Here is a 14,826-nt window from a genome sequence, read left to right on the forward strand (position 1 = left end):
TTAATAGGGACACACTGGTAGGTATTCTATTACCAATGCCAACGTTAAAAAAGCTTGCATTTGGAATGGAAGGTGGGGAGGTCTGATAGTCCTTAGTTCCTGTAAGAGTTCATTCCAAAGTCTTGACCAGTCCCCAGGAAGGCTCTGGTGTCTACAATACGACTTTTTACCTTTGTGATATACAGTTCTGTTGTGCCTGAGGGGCAGTTTTGTGAACCACTATTTCATCTGAGACTTAGATGATCTTTTTAGGTATCTTGGGCCCAGGCCATTGAGCACCTTGACGATGGGGATCAAGATCTTGAACTTAGCTGTGTTCTCTGGGAAGCCAGTGTACAGAATATGTAGGACAAGTTTGATAAGCTCACCGTAGCCCGTGTTGCTAAAGAGATGTGCTCCTGTTTTTCTGTACTAGTTGCAATTTCCTAAGGGCTAATGGCTGCCTGCCCAGGAATATTGAATTGCTGTAGTTAGATGGGAGGTGACAAAGCTGTGTATTATTGAGGCCAGGTCATCGTCTGCCAGATTGGAATAGTTTCCCTGCCAACCAGAGGTGATAGAAAGCATTACTCATGGGTGCTGCTATGTAAGAGCTTAGTGTCAATGAGCAATCCAGGAGTACTACTAAACTGCAGATGGATCAGAGAGGAGAAAGTGGTAAATATATTTTTCCATTTCAGCTCGTTAGTATTAGAAGGCTGAGTCCAGTCCTTGAAGGACTCTGTGGATTATGGATTTTGATTGTAATGGATTTAGTTTTAAATGGTCTGCAAAAATAATTTTCTTATTTCTGGTTGACTTAGGCTTTCTTAATAAAAATCCTTACCTCAGATTGCTTAATTTCAGTTTGATATTTTTAATGATCTCTGAACCAATAAGCATTTCTTTGACTTTATACTAAATTGAGAAATCTGTGCAGTAGCTCACAGCTGTTCCACTAATGTTGCTTCACTTTCTAAATTAAAGATCATGAAAATTTGAAATACTCCAGTAACTTCTGGTAGTTCTGCTCTGGACATAGCAATTTAACGTTATTAGAGTGCTTGGCATTTTTAAATGCCTAAATTTGGAAATAATTGGGGCCTGGGATTAATGTAGCAACTTAGTTTTTAGACTGTTGCAAATTTTGTTTAAAAGCGTTCTGTAAAACAATTTTCAGAGTAACAGCCGTGTTAGTCTGTATTCGTAAAAAGAAAAGGAGTACTTGTGGCACCTTAGAGACTAACCAGTTTATTTGAGCATGAGCTTTCGTGAGCTACAGCTCACTTCATCGGATGCATAGCATATCGTGGAAACTGCAGAAGACATTATATACACACAGAGACCATGAAACAAAACTTCCTCCCACCTCACTCCCCCGCTGGCAACAGCTTATCTAAAGTGATCATCAAGTAGAGCCATTTCCAGCACAAATCCAGGTTTTCTCACCCTTCCCCCCCCCCCCCCCCCCACACACACATACAAACTCACTCTCCTGCTGGCAACAGCCCATCCCCCTTTGAAACCCCTCTTTATAATGCGCATGATAATCAAGGTGGGTCACCTCCAGCACTAATCCAGGTTTTCTCACCCCCCCCCACACCCCCCCCCCTTTTTTTTTTTCCAAAAACCACACACACAAACTCATTCTCCTGCTGGCAACAGCTCATCTTACAATGTGCACAGCAATAATCCAAGTTTAACCAGAACGTCTTGGGGGGGGTTTGTAGGAAAAAAACAAGGGGAGACAGGCTACCTTGCATAATGACTTAGCCACTCCCAGTCTCTATTCAAGCCCAAATTAATAGTATCCAATTTGCAAATGAATTCCAATTCAGCAGTTTCTCGCTGGAGTCTGGATTTGAAGTTTTTTTGCTTTAAGATAGCGACCCTCATGTCTGTGATTGCGTGACCAGAGAGATTGAAGTGTTCTCCGACTGGTTTATGAATGTTATAATTCTTGACATCTGATTTGTGTCCATTTATTCTTTTACGTAGAGACTGTCCAGTTTGACCAATGTACATGGCAGAGGGGCATTGCTGGCACATGATGGCATATATCACATTGGTGGATGTGCAGGTGAACGAGCCTCTGATAGTGTGGCTGATGTTGTTAGGCCCTGCGATGGTGTCCCCTGAATAGATATGTGGGCACAGTTGGCAACGGGCTTTGTTGCAAGGATAGGTTCCTGGGCTAGTGGTTCTGTTGTGTGGTATGTGGTTGTTGGTGAGTATTCGCTTCAGGTTGGGGGGCTGTCTGTAGGCAAGGACTGGCCTTTCTCCCAAGATTTGTGAGAGTGTTGGGTCATCCTTCAGGATAGGCTGTAGATCCTTAATAATGCGTTGGAGGGGTTTTAGTTGGGGGCTGAAGGTGACGGCTAGTGGCGTTCTGTTATTTTCTTTGTTAGGCCTGTCCTGTAGTAGGTGACTTCTGGGAACTCTTCTGGCTCTATCAATCTGTTTCTTCACTTCCGCAGGTGTGTATTGTAGTTGTAAGAATGCTTGATAGAGATCTTGTAGGTGTTTGTCTCTGTCTGAGGGGTTGGAGCAAATGCGGTTGTATCGCAGAGCTTGGCTGTAGACGATGGATCGTGTGGTGTGGTCAGGGTGAAAGCTGGAGGCATGTAGGTAGGAATAGCGGTCAGTAGGTTTCCGGTATAGGGTGGTGTTGATGTGACCATCGCTTATTAGCACTGTAGTGTCCAGGAAGTGGATCTCTTGTGTGGACTGGACCAGGCTGAGGTTGATGGTGGGATGGAAATTGTTGAAATCATGGTGGAATTCCTCAAGGGCTTCTTTTCCATGGGTCCAGATGATGAAGATGTCATCAATATAGCGCAAGTAAAGTAGGGGCGTTAGGGGACGAGAGCTGAGGAAGCGTTGTTCTAAATCAGCCATAAAAATGTTGGCATACTGTGGGGCCCTGCGGGTACCCATAGCAGTGCCGCTGATCTGAAGGTATACATTGTCCCCAAATGTAAAATAGTTATGGGTAAGGACAAAGTCACAAAGTTCAGCCACCAGGTTAGCCGTGACATTATCGGGGATAGTGTTCTTGATGGCTTGTAGTCCATCTTTGTGTGGAATGTTGGTGTAGAGGGCTTCTACATCCATAGTGGCCAGGATGGTGTTATCAGGAAGATCACCAATGGATTGTAGTTTCCTCAGGAAGTCAGTGGTGTCTCGAAGGTAGCTGGGAGTGCTGGTAGCGTAGGGCCTGAGGAGGGAGTCTACATAGCCGGACAGTCCTGCTGTCAGGGTGCCAATGCCTGAGATGATGGGGTGCCCAGGATTTCCAGGTTTATGGATCTTGGGTAGTAGATAGAATATCCCAGGTCGGGGTTCCAGGGGTGTGTCTGTGCGGATTTGATCTTGTGCTTTTTCAGGAAGTTTCTTGAGCAAATGCTGTAGATGCTTTTGGTAACTCTCAGTGGGATCAGAGGGTAATGGCTTGTAGAAAGTGGTGTTGGAGAGCTGCCGAGCAGCCTCTTGTTCATATTCCGACCTATTCATGATGACAACAGCACCTCCTTTGTCAGCCTTTTTGATTATGATGTCAGAGTTGTTTCTGAGGCTGTGGATGGCATTGTGTTCTGCACGGCTGAGGTGTTGGGGCAAGTGATGCTGCTTTTCCACAATTTCAGCCCGTGCACGTCGGCGGAAGCACTCTATGTAGAAGTCCAGTCTGCTGTTTCGACCTTCAGGAGGAGTCCACCTAGAATCCTTCTTTTTGTAATGTTGGTAGGCAGGCCTCTGTGGATCATTATGTTGTTCAGAGGTATTTTGGAAATATTCCTTGAGTCGGAGACGTCGAAAATAGGATTCTAGGTCACCACAGAACTGTATCATGTTCGAGGGGGTGGAGGGGCAGAAGGAGAGACCCCGAGATAGGACAGCAGCTTCTGCTGGGCTGAGAGTATAGTTGGATAGATTAACAATATTGCTGGGTGGGTTGAGGGAACCATTGCTGTGGCCCCTTGTAGCCTGTAGTAGTTTAGAAAGTTTAGTGTCCTTTTTCTTTTGTAGAGAAGTAAAGTGTGCGTTGTAAATGGCTTGTCTAGTTTTAGTAAAATCCAGCCACGAGGAAGTTTGTGTGGAAGGTTGGTTTTTTATGAGAGTATCCATTTTTGAGAGCTCATTCGTAATCTTCCCCTGTTTGCTGTAGAGGATGTTGATCAGGTGATTCCGCAGTTTCTTTGAGAGCGTGTGGCACAAGCTGTCAGCATAGTCTGTGTGGTATGTAGATTGTAATGGATTTTTTACCTTCAGTCCTTTTGGTACGATGTCCATCTGTTTGCATTTGGAAAGGAAGATGATGTCTGTCTGTATCTGTACAAGTTTTTTCATGCAGTTGATAGATTTCCACTCCATGCGGCTAAATGCAGTGCCTTGCATAATGACAGGTTTCAGAGTAACAGCCGTGTTAGTCTGTATTCGTAAAAAGAAAAGGAGTGCTTGTGGCACCTTAGAGACTAACCAGTTTATTTGAGCATGAGCTTTCGTGAGCTACAGCTCACTTCATCGGATGCATAGCATATCGTGGAAACTGCAGAAGACATTATATACACACAGAGACCATGAAACAAAACAATGTACTCTGTATTTTTGTGTGTATTTTTTCTGATTAACAAATAATCACAACAAAACATTCTACACATCTGCAGGATTGTGGTCTCTGTGATGACAGATTACAGACAAGATATAAAACTGAAGAACAGCACAGGTTACAGCGGTTATGCATTGGCCTCAGGTTACAATATGTATTTTTGGTGGCATAAGCGTTCGTTGTATTAAAATTTGAAATATGGACATTCAATTTTGTATAAAATGCTAAAGAGAATGAGTTTTAGGAATGATTTGAGAGAGACTAAAATGGAGGCTGTATAAAAATGTCATTTTACACAAAAAGTTGGGATGGCTGGGAACACTGTAACATTGAATTTTAAGGCACACTAAAATTTTAAAAAATAAATTATTGTCCTATAATCTTTACGAAAAACCAAAACAATCAGTCTTGCACAGAATCATTTTGCTTATTGTAAACTACTCAGATTAATTTCTTATTAAGTAATTCTAATCTGCCAGCAGTAGATTCTCACATCCTTTACCTAAATGTCATCTCACAAAATTCATATCCAGTTCATTTTCTCTGTAGCCAATTAAAAATGCCTAGAAATCATAGCATGATAGTAAGCAGAGGATATCCCTTCCCAGTGTGCCACCCTTTCTCTACCCTTCCTGTTCCCCCCCCCCCCGCACCCTCCAATTAGGGCTGACGAAGACTTTCAAGAACACAAAGTAATGACAACACAGCTTTTTATGGTGTATTTAACAGTTGGGCTTTCTTAAACTCTTGTATGGAGATACAATAAAAAGTCAATGTAAAATATCTACATATATTCTAATTTCTTTTATGATGTAAAAGCAAATGTGTTATTTACATAGGATTAATATGTAGTTGATGCATCCTACTTAACACTTCTGCTGTGATAAATCTAAGCTTTATTTATGGGCCCCTTCCAAATTCATGGTCCATTTTGGTCAATTTCACGGTCATGGGATTTTAAAAATAATAAATTTCATCATTTCAGATATTTAAATATGAAATTTCATGGTGGTGTAATTGTAGGGATCCTGACCCAAAAAGGAGTTGTGTGTGGGGGAGTCAACAGGTTTATTGTAGGAGGGGTTGAAGTGCTGCTACCCTAACTCCTGCGCTGCTGTTGGCAGGGGCGCTGCCTTCAGAGCTGGGCAGCTGGAGAGTGACAGCTGAAGGCAGAGCTGACACCAGCAGCAGCGCAGAAGTAAGGATGGCATGGTATGGTATTGCCACCCTTATTTCTGTGCTGCTGCTTGCAGAGCTGGGCCCTCGGTCAGCAGCTACCTCTCTCTAGCTGCCCAGCTCTGAAGACAGCGTAGAAGTAAGGTTGGAAATACTGCAGCCCCCGAAAATAAACTTGTGACCCCCACCCATTTCGGTCAGGACTTCCAATTTGAGAAATGTTGGTCTCCCCCGTGAAATCTGGTCTTTGCTGTGCCTATACAGATTTCACGGGGGGGGGGGAAGGGAAACAGATGTCACGGTCCTTGACATGTTTTTCATGGTCGTGAATTTGGTAGGCCCTATTTATTTAATATTCATACTCATTGTAAAGTATTTTGAATTATGATAAGAATTAAAGCCAAACCAGATGTATTTGACTGAACTGCTGTAACCTTACAGTGTCTGCATTCCTATGTGAAGATTAGGTATTTAAATAATTGTTTCAGTTATAGAAACCATTTTATTAAAAAGAAAAAATTAATTTTGTAATGAAAATATTTTTCAGTTCACTTAACTCGGGGAAACAGATAAATATTGACATAGTGTATAGGTAGACAACAGGCGGTTAAATTGATTTTGCTTGTTTGAAGTACTCTAGGGGGCACACCATCCAAGCAGCACAAAACTTCGTCCTTCATATAATTTCTGCATCCTTTCATATAAAATTTGGTCTGTGGACCAAACTTTGAAGATCTCATTCTGTTTCTATTTGTTTGGAGAGTCCAACTGGAAGACTACTATTTAAGAGTAAGAACAGCTAGTTCCTGTACTGGGTAATAGAGCAGGGGTCGGCAACCTTTCAGAATTGGTGTGCCGAGTCTTCATTTATTCACTTTAATTTAAGGTTTCGCGTGCCAGTAATACATTTTAACGTTTTTAGAAGGTCTCTCTAAGTCTATATATTATATAACTAAACTATTGTCGTATGTAAAGTAAACAAGGTTTTCAAAATGTTTAAGAAGCTTCATTTAAAATTTAAATTAAAATGCTGATCTTATGCCGCCGGCCTGCTCAACCTGCTGCCAGCCTGGGGTTCCGTTCACCTAGGCCGGCAGCAGGCTGAGCGGGGCCCTGGCTGGCAAGGGGCTGCAGCTAGAACCCCAGACCGGCAGCGGGCTGAGCGGGGCCAGCGGCCAGGACCCCAGACCGGCAGCGGGCTGAGCGGCTCAGCCTGCTGCCGGTCTGGGGTTCCGTCCCCCGGCTCCTTCCAGCCAGGGTCCTGGCTGCTGGCCCCACCCAGCCCGCTGCCGGTCTGGGATCCCGGATCTGCCCACATGGAGTGGGGTACCTTCCTTCTCCCTGGTTCTAGCCCATTCTCTTCCTCTCTCTCTCTGCACTGAGCTGAGGGTGGGAGTGCACAGGGTTGGGGTGTAGGGTCTGGCCAGGAGCTAGAATGAGGGAGGGGGCTCAAGGTTGGGGCAGGAGGTTTGGGGGTGGAGTGCTTACCTGGGCAGCTCCCATTTGGTGCGAGGGGTGGGGGTGGGAATGTAGGGGGTGCAGGAGTCAGGGCAAGAGCTGTGGGGGGGGCTGGGTATGTGTGTGGGGGTGCTGGAGTCAGGGCTGGGGTCGTGGGAGGTGCAGGGGTCAGGGCAGGAGGCTGGGGGTGTGTGAGGGGGATGCAGGGGTCAGGGCAGAGGGCTGGGGGTGTGGGCTGGGGTCGTGGGGGTGCTCCCAGCCCCCTGCCCTGAGCAGCTCATGGCAGGGGGCTGGAGGGGATATGCCCTGATTCCACCCCACGGCCTCCTCCCCATCTCTTCTCTGCCTCCTCCCCAGAACAGCGAGTGCGCTGTGGCTCTGCTTCTCCCTGTCGCTGGCAAGAGCCATCAGCTGATTGGCGGCAGGGAGGGAAAGGAGAAGGGACAGGAGCCCAGCATGCTGGGGGAAGAGGCGGGGCAGGGGGGAGCTTGCCTGCTCTGCAGCAGCAGCTGGCAGGACCAAGCTTCTTCACCCTGCCGGGGGTGGGGGGCGTGGAGGGGCAGAGAAGAGTGGGCCCAGGCAGGCAGGATTTTTAATGGCATGCTCCTGCATGCCAGGGTCCCAGCCTGGGTTCGGCAGCGGGCTGAGCGGGGCTGGTGGCTGGGACTCGGCAGGCAGCAGCGTGCCATTAAAAATCGGCTCGCGTGCGTGCCGTCTTTGGCACGTGTGCCATAGGTTGCTGACCCCTGTAATAGAGCTTTATAACTTGTCTAAAGTCTCTGGTCATGGTACCTTGCAGTGGTTGTGGGGGCAACCTTCAAAGTATGAACCAGTGCATTGTTACCTTCCTGAATTTGCAGCCACCCTCAAGCGATAGCTTAATTCTGTGTCTGTGGAATTTGACATTTTTCTCAGATGCTACTGAATTCAGCATTTCTTCCATGAAATGTTCTGTTAGGAGGCCCCTGAAATTTTGTTTTTTTGTTGCCCTGCCCTTCTAGAACCAGGTAGAACTAAAAAATTAATTGGATTTCAGTGCCTATTCCTTGCACTGTGCACTGGAGCTAGGTGCTGGGGAGCTGGGATTTTGAGCTACAGGGCAGCTTGCATTCAGAGAATGGAGATCCAGAAGCATAGGATGGAGAACAGTGCAGTAGCTGGAGCAATGAACCATTGAAGTTGGCTTCAAGCTCCCCTTTCCCTGATGCACATGCAAGAGACAGACATTCTAAGACAGGCAAGAGATACAAATATATTAGTGTGCTATATTGTCAATGGAATAAATTAATGTTGCCACTGAATTCGGTTGTTGCAGTGATATTAAGTCCTATTGTGCTGTGGAGGACCTGAGACACGGGGTATTAGTAAGAGGGAGAAGTTACAGTATAGAAGAAGAGTTATTAAACTCTTGGGGAGAGAGAGAGACTGGATGATCAGGGTTTTTGTGCTAGCCAGGAACCTGGGAAACCCAGATTCAATTCCCTAGCCTGTCCCCCAGGCTACTTGTTTGATCTATTTCTTCTACTACTACTACTACTAGTGTAGAGAGCTTTGTCTCTCTGTGCTGTAGTTTCTCCATCCTCCATCTCCTTTTATAAAGTGCTTTGAAATTTACAGATGAAAAGCACTGTACATTTAATATTAAGACCTGAAAAATGGAGTAAAGGTGAAAGGAAAGGTAATTGTTAATGGACTGTAGGCATTAAAAATATTTTATAGACATTTTCATTAGAGAAAAATATACTCAGCCCCCTTAAGTGGATGTGGGGAGAAGGTGGGTTGTTTTTTTGGAAGACATGGTTGTGGGGCTATTTCTCACTCTGGTGAGAAGGTTTAGTGCTTCAGCTAGTTGGTGATAGGAACATTTTTGAAGCCCTGTGTCAAAAAAATGGCATCTATTATATCCAAGTGTCGCTCCTGCAGAACAGACATGAAGAGAAGTGATCCTTAAATGGTCTGCAAGTTTTCTTATTGTGTTAGGAGTATAACTGGCACGTCCAGAGAGACATGCCAGTTTTCGGTACTTTTTGTCTTCCTCTGCAGCATGGGGCACGGATCACTTGTAGATTTAAACTAGTGTAAATGTTGGATTCACTGTAACTTTAAGTCTTTAAATCATGATTTGAGGACTTCAGGTTACGGGTCTATTACAGGAGTGGATGGATGAGGTTCTGTGGTGAGCAATGTGCAGGAGGTCAGACTAGATCAGGGGCGGGCAAACTTTTTGGCCCGAGGGCCACATTGAGTTTCCAAAATTGTATGGAGGGCCGGTTAGGGGAGGCTGTGTCTCCCCAAACAGTGAGGCGTGGCCTGGCCCCTGCCTTCTATCCGACCCCCCTCCCCCACTTCTCTCCCCTGATGACTCCCCCGGGACTCCTACTCCATCCACCACCCCCTGTCCGCTGACCACCCCCTACCGCCCCATCCAACCCCCCCCTCATTCCTGACTGCCCCCCGGAACCCCTGCCCCATCCAACCCCCCTATTCCCTGCCCTCTGACCACCCTGACCCCTATCCATACCCCCGCCCCCTGACCACCACCCCCAACTCCTCTGCCCTCTATCCAGCCCCCTCTGCCCCCTTACTGCGCTGCCTGGAGCACCGGCGGCTGGCAGCGCTACAGCCGCGCCGCCCAGAGCACCGGGTCAGGCTGCGGCTCTGCAGCTGCGCTGCCTGTCCACCCAGAGCCTTGTGCTGGTGGCACGGTGCACTGAGGCTGCAGGGGAGGGGGGACAGCGGGGAAGGGGCCGGGGGCGAGCCTCCTAGGCCAGGGGGTCAGGGGCCGGACAGGAGGGTCCCGTAGGCCGTAGTTTGCCCACCTCTGGACTAGATGATCATGATGGTCCCTTCTGGCCGTAAAGTCTGAGTCTATGATTATACTAGAAAAATTTGTAGTTCTGTTTACCTCATTGAGCTGACTCTTGGTTGTCTGTTTTCTCAGAGGTTTTGGGCCCCCTGCAACAGAGGAGAAAGTGAATTGCTTGGGATTATAGGTTTTGGGGGATCATAACAGAGCCTTGGTTTTTCCTGATCGTGGAATTCACAGAAGAAGGTGGCTAACAATATTGCCAACACTGAAGATTCATGAGATTTGGCTTAAAAATCATGAATTTAAAAATAAAATGTAGAGTTCTTTTTATGTGCTTTCTGGCTTTAAGACTTTACGTTACTCGTTTCACATTTTAAAGCTTTTCTCTACCTCTAAAAGCATATTTTTAAAAATCATAAAAGCTGAGGTTCTCATGTAAGAACTTGACTCCAGTAGCTAGGGCTTGAAGCAAAACACTAAATATTGCCAGACTGATGATAAAAATCACAAAGTTGGCAACACTGGCGTTAATCAGGCTCTAACATTTTCTTTTTTCCAACTGCTAAATTTGGTACTGGTCTGATTAGCTTAGCTCTATTTTTTCAGATTTGAAAGCAAAGATCTTAACCACAGTTGCAAACAGTGTTGGGCCAGGCATCATCTGGTTCAGCTTGCTCCTCAGGACAAGAGGATCTCTCTCACTTTATAGGTCACTGTATAGGGTTTCTATAAATGTCATTTTACTTTTTCAGTGAACAGGAAGTGATCATGCAGGGAGGAACTGTGCCTTCAGCATATTTCTGCCCTCACTTCCATGTGACCTTGGTTTGCAAGACACACTAGTCTTGATGCATTTTTTTGGAAATTTGATCTTATGTTTAATGCTTGGGAAATCCCTATAGTTTTTTCCACTTTTTCTCCATAAATGAATTCTGAATTAGGGATGATGGTTTCTAGACTAAGGGAATCTTCTTTTTCTTAGGTTTGTTTTAAGGAATTATTTCCACCTTGCTGAGAAAAAAGGCATAGCTATTATGTCCGGTATTTTAGTGGCTCCATATCTTCCCTGCATATACATACAATAACCCTCTGTGTGTGGACTGGTATGAGAGTTTCTTCACACAAGATTTTACAGAAATATAGGAGCAAGCTAATAAATATCAGTGTCTCTAAAATGGAGAAATTTGGAAACTGAAAAAATGTGAATAGTAGAATTGAGTGAGAACCAGATTTTCTGTTTCATGGGAAATTCTACAAGTTCAAAAAAAAAAAACATTCCAGAAAAGAACAAACCAAAATTTTTCAGAATTTCCTGTGAAAGGAAATATTTATCAAGTGTTTTCATGTCTATCAAAATGTTTTGTTCTGGTTTTGATTTTTTTTAAATTGAAGTCAATTTTTCATTTAGAAATTTATTTTATATTATAGTGTTCTGTTCCAAAATGTCAAAACAGAATGTTTGGACCTTATCAAAATGCATTCCTTTCCCCCCCCCCAATGAAAATTACACACTTCCACGAAACCCTCAGCTTTCAATGAATCTTCAGTTTTTTGAGAACCCACACTCTTTAATTTTTATATTGGCTTTCTGGTTAATAGCAACAATTTGAGGCAATTAAACAAAATTGGACAGCTGAAGTCAATTTTTAAATTCAGCTCTGAGGCTTGCTGGCTCAGTTGAATTAATCTGAGAGCAGAATGGGGAAAAGCAAGCTTCAAATTAACCATGTGCTGCATGCCCCTCTTAACTTGGTTACTTGAGAGCATTCAGTACCTAGTCCTGCCACTGAGGGACTTTCTGAAAGGAAAAAATAAATCAGTTTTTATTACTGTGTTTTAGGGGTGGAACTTTTCCCCCTTTCATTTGATAAAGTGACCCCACAGTATGTTATGTCCAAAGACACATTAAAGGCTAATATTGTTTACTGGATTTGGGACTGATTATATTAAAACATATAGCCAATTTGAGTTGCATTTAATCTACCTGATTTACAACCTGTTTCAGATTTCACTGAGTTTTGGTATATTGAACAATCTTTTATTTTTTTTTTTTTACTTTCTTTGTGATAAATATCACAAAAGGTACATTGCCTTTTTAAAAAGCTTTCATGATTAGAACTTTACTGATTTTAACACCCCTGCCCAAAAAACCCCCCCAAACAAACTCTGAGCTCATTTTTTATTTAAGAATCTCTTAATTAGGGTTATCCACTTACCATTCTTCCACTCTGTTCAGATCCTCTCATCTTCCATTTTTCTCCATTGAATTCTGGCGATGTTATAACTCTTTTATGCAACTAGTCCCACTGACTTCAAGGAGACTACATGCTTGAGTAAAGACCATCAGCATGAGCAAGACTGGCAGACTTTGGTTTCATATTCATTACTCTCCCTCTCACCACTGACCAACCTAATTTATAAAATAAATAAAATCTGATGCAGATGCTCAATACTCATAATACTACCACCTGTTGATTAAATTTAAAATGCAGTGCTTTAATAAACAGATGGCAAAGTGAGGTATCTCTCTTCCTGACGTTTCAAAGGTGCAGCAAATGATCAATTAAATTTGCCACCTGGTGTAATCCTATAACCTGAAATGAACACAGAGATGGTGTTGACGTTACAAGCCTTAAAGACTGATAAAATACTGTTGTAGAAATTAGAGATGGAAAAGTCCATAGATCTAGTCCAGTGTAGGACTAGTGTGGGATTGCTCACTGTAGCTATAGAAAGAAACGGAACACTGCAGTTATTAGTTTTATTTCTTAGGTAGGCAGATAGTTAACAAATAAATGAAATGTGTAAAACAAAGAATGTAAAATGGGAGAGTGTGTGCACAGTTTTATATAAATATTGATATGTTCACGTTACATCACATACGATAATCAAACAACCTATTTACCATCACTCTGCCTTTTAGGTAGAATTAACTTTTTATCAACACAGACTCCATTGAGCAGAGCTAATGATTTCAGAGCGCCTTAATTTCTCCAAAATGGAGCCTCATTCCTAATGTGGCCACAGCATGGAAGAAATTTGGGATTTTTCTGGGACACTCTTGCACCCTCTCACTGCAGTCAGTTCCTCAAATGATTCATTCCCTTCTTAGCCCGGCTTCTTGAATGAGGTGAGATGATTGGGATGTGAAAGTTTGCTTCCTAAAATCAGAGGGTAAGAAGGTTTATCAGATAGCATCTATGTACTTTTATTCCTATTCCTCTGATCATCAGTGTGGGCTTTGTTTTCATCAAGTGAGCTAAATAAACTTAGGTCGATTAGAGAGACTTTTCAAAGTGTATACTTGAAATTTACAACAAATTAGTTTTTTAGGTGGTCTTGGGTACAGTTCTGAAGGTACTGAATAGTTTGCAGACTGTACATGTATGCAGTGTATTCAAGACAAGATTTTAAATCTGAAATTTTAGATTTAAGGAAATTCCCAAAGTAGCACAGTCATGACTAGAAGATGAATATACCAACTTCTAAGCCTTCTATATTTCTCTTTTGAGTTGTAGGTTTAATGTCTTATGCCATATTCAGATAGGAAATTCTTTCTGTAAGGTTGACAAGGTGATAAGATGATGTGTGCATGTATGAAATGTTAAGCCTGCTATTTTTCTGCTGAATGGCAGATGATTAAGAGATTAACTCTCATTGTGAAATATATCAAATTTGACCAACCTATTTACATTACTTCATACTACTGAATGTTAGTTGCACAATTCTTACTGTGTGCTAACTATTAAAGTCATCATAGGACCCAATTTGCTTGAGGTTTTGCAATATAATTATTACAAAATGGCAGAAAAACATGCATTTGGATACATGAATGGCAGTGGTGCTATCTTGGGCTGGAATCACAAATATCATTACTTTCCCACAAATGAAGATTACTGACCAATCCATGTTGATTTGCTAGTGGTATTGTTAATTCGTAATATTTCAATTACAGCTTCTGTTGATAAAAATGTTAGTAATAACAATATAATCAACCTTTTATTTTGTCATTTCTTACCTTTCCTGCTCTCTTTCTCCCTATTTTCTATGTGTAATATCTTAATTTTAAAAATAATCAGTTATTTCTGCTGCTGTGCAATCAGATCACACATAGTGTTGGAAATATATTGCAGGTCTCTAGAAGTAAAGACTGCTACAGTTGCAAAACCTCTCTGTTGGGACTGCTGCTACATTTGATACTGTTTTAAGATGTTTTGTGTTAAGTCTCTTGAATATTTATATCTGTTATCCTTTGACCCACAGTCTCCATAAGCCTTATCTTGAGAGGTGCTGGTCACCCAGAAATCCCAGTGGCTTCCTGAGATTTGTAGGTGATGAATGTCTTTCAGGAACAGTTTATAAATGCTTATTGATTGTTCTAAAAATAAGCTGTTAATAAGTCTTTACTCAGGTCATACACAAAGAGCAAAGAATATTATCCTAATGGCTTTCATACCACCTTGGCCACATCTTTCCTCTTGTTGCTTACATTGCACAGTGATGAGCATGATATAAATATTTAGGTAATTGCCAATTTACTTGTCAACGCCTTGTGTGTAATGTGGAGCCTTCTCTGATGTCAGTAAGTCTCCCTAAGACTTAGAGCATTTTTTGCTTTCACTTACTTTACTTTTTGTCCTCACAAAACTAAGACACAAAAACATTCTCCCATACTTTTTCTCTCCTTCTTGTTTGTGTTTATCTTCTTATACAGCAGCCATGGTAATGGATATTGCATCATATATCTAAATAAATATTTCCTGATCAATTTATTTATGTATTTTTAAGATTAGCAGAT

At 42.9% G+C, this 14,826-nt stretch overlaps 1 protein-coding gene across 12 annotated transcripts in view; it reads left to right on the plus strand.

The window, feature by feature from the left end:
• The window catches only part of APC (APC regulator of WNT signaling pathway), a 201,085-nt gene that overhangs the window by 39,515 nt on the left and 146,744 nt on the right, over window positions 1-14,826 (plus strand). For 2 of the 12 annotated variants that reach the window (XM_043547781.1, XM_043547783.1), the window contains 2 exons: window positions 4,644-4,729; window positions 12,952-13,158. The exons of 9 other annotated variants lie outside the window; for them this stretch is intronic. The gene's annotated coding sequence lies outside the window, so the exon portion shown is untranslated. Of the gene's footprint in view, window positions 1-4,643; window positions 4,730-12,951; window positions 13,159-14,826 lie in introns of those variants that run through there. One more of the 12 variants, XM_043547782.1, reaches the window with a different exon arrangement.

This window comes from Chelonia mydas, chromosome 5 (assembly GCF_015237465.2).
Source record: "Chelonia mydas isolate rCheMyd1 chromosome 5, rCheMyd1.pri.v2, whole genome shotgun sequence".
NCBI lineage: Eukaryota > Metazoa > Chordata > Testudines > Cheloniidae > Chelonia > Chelonia mydas.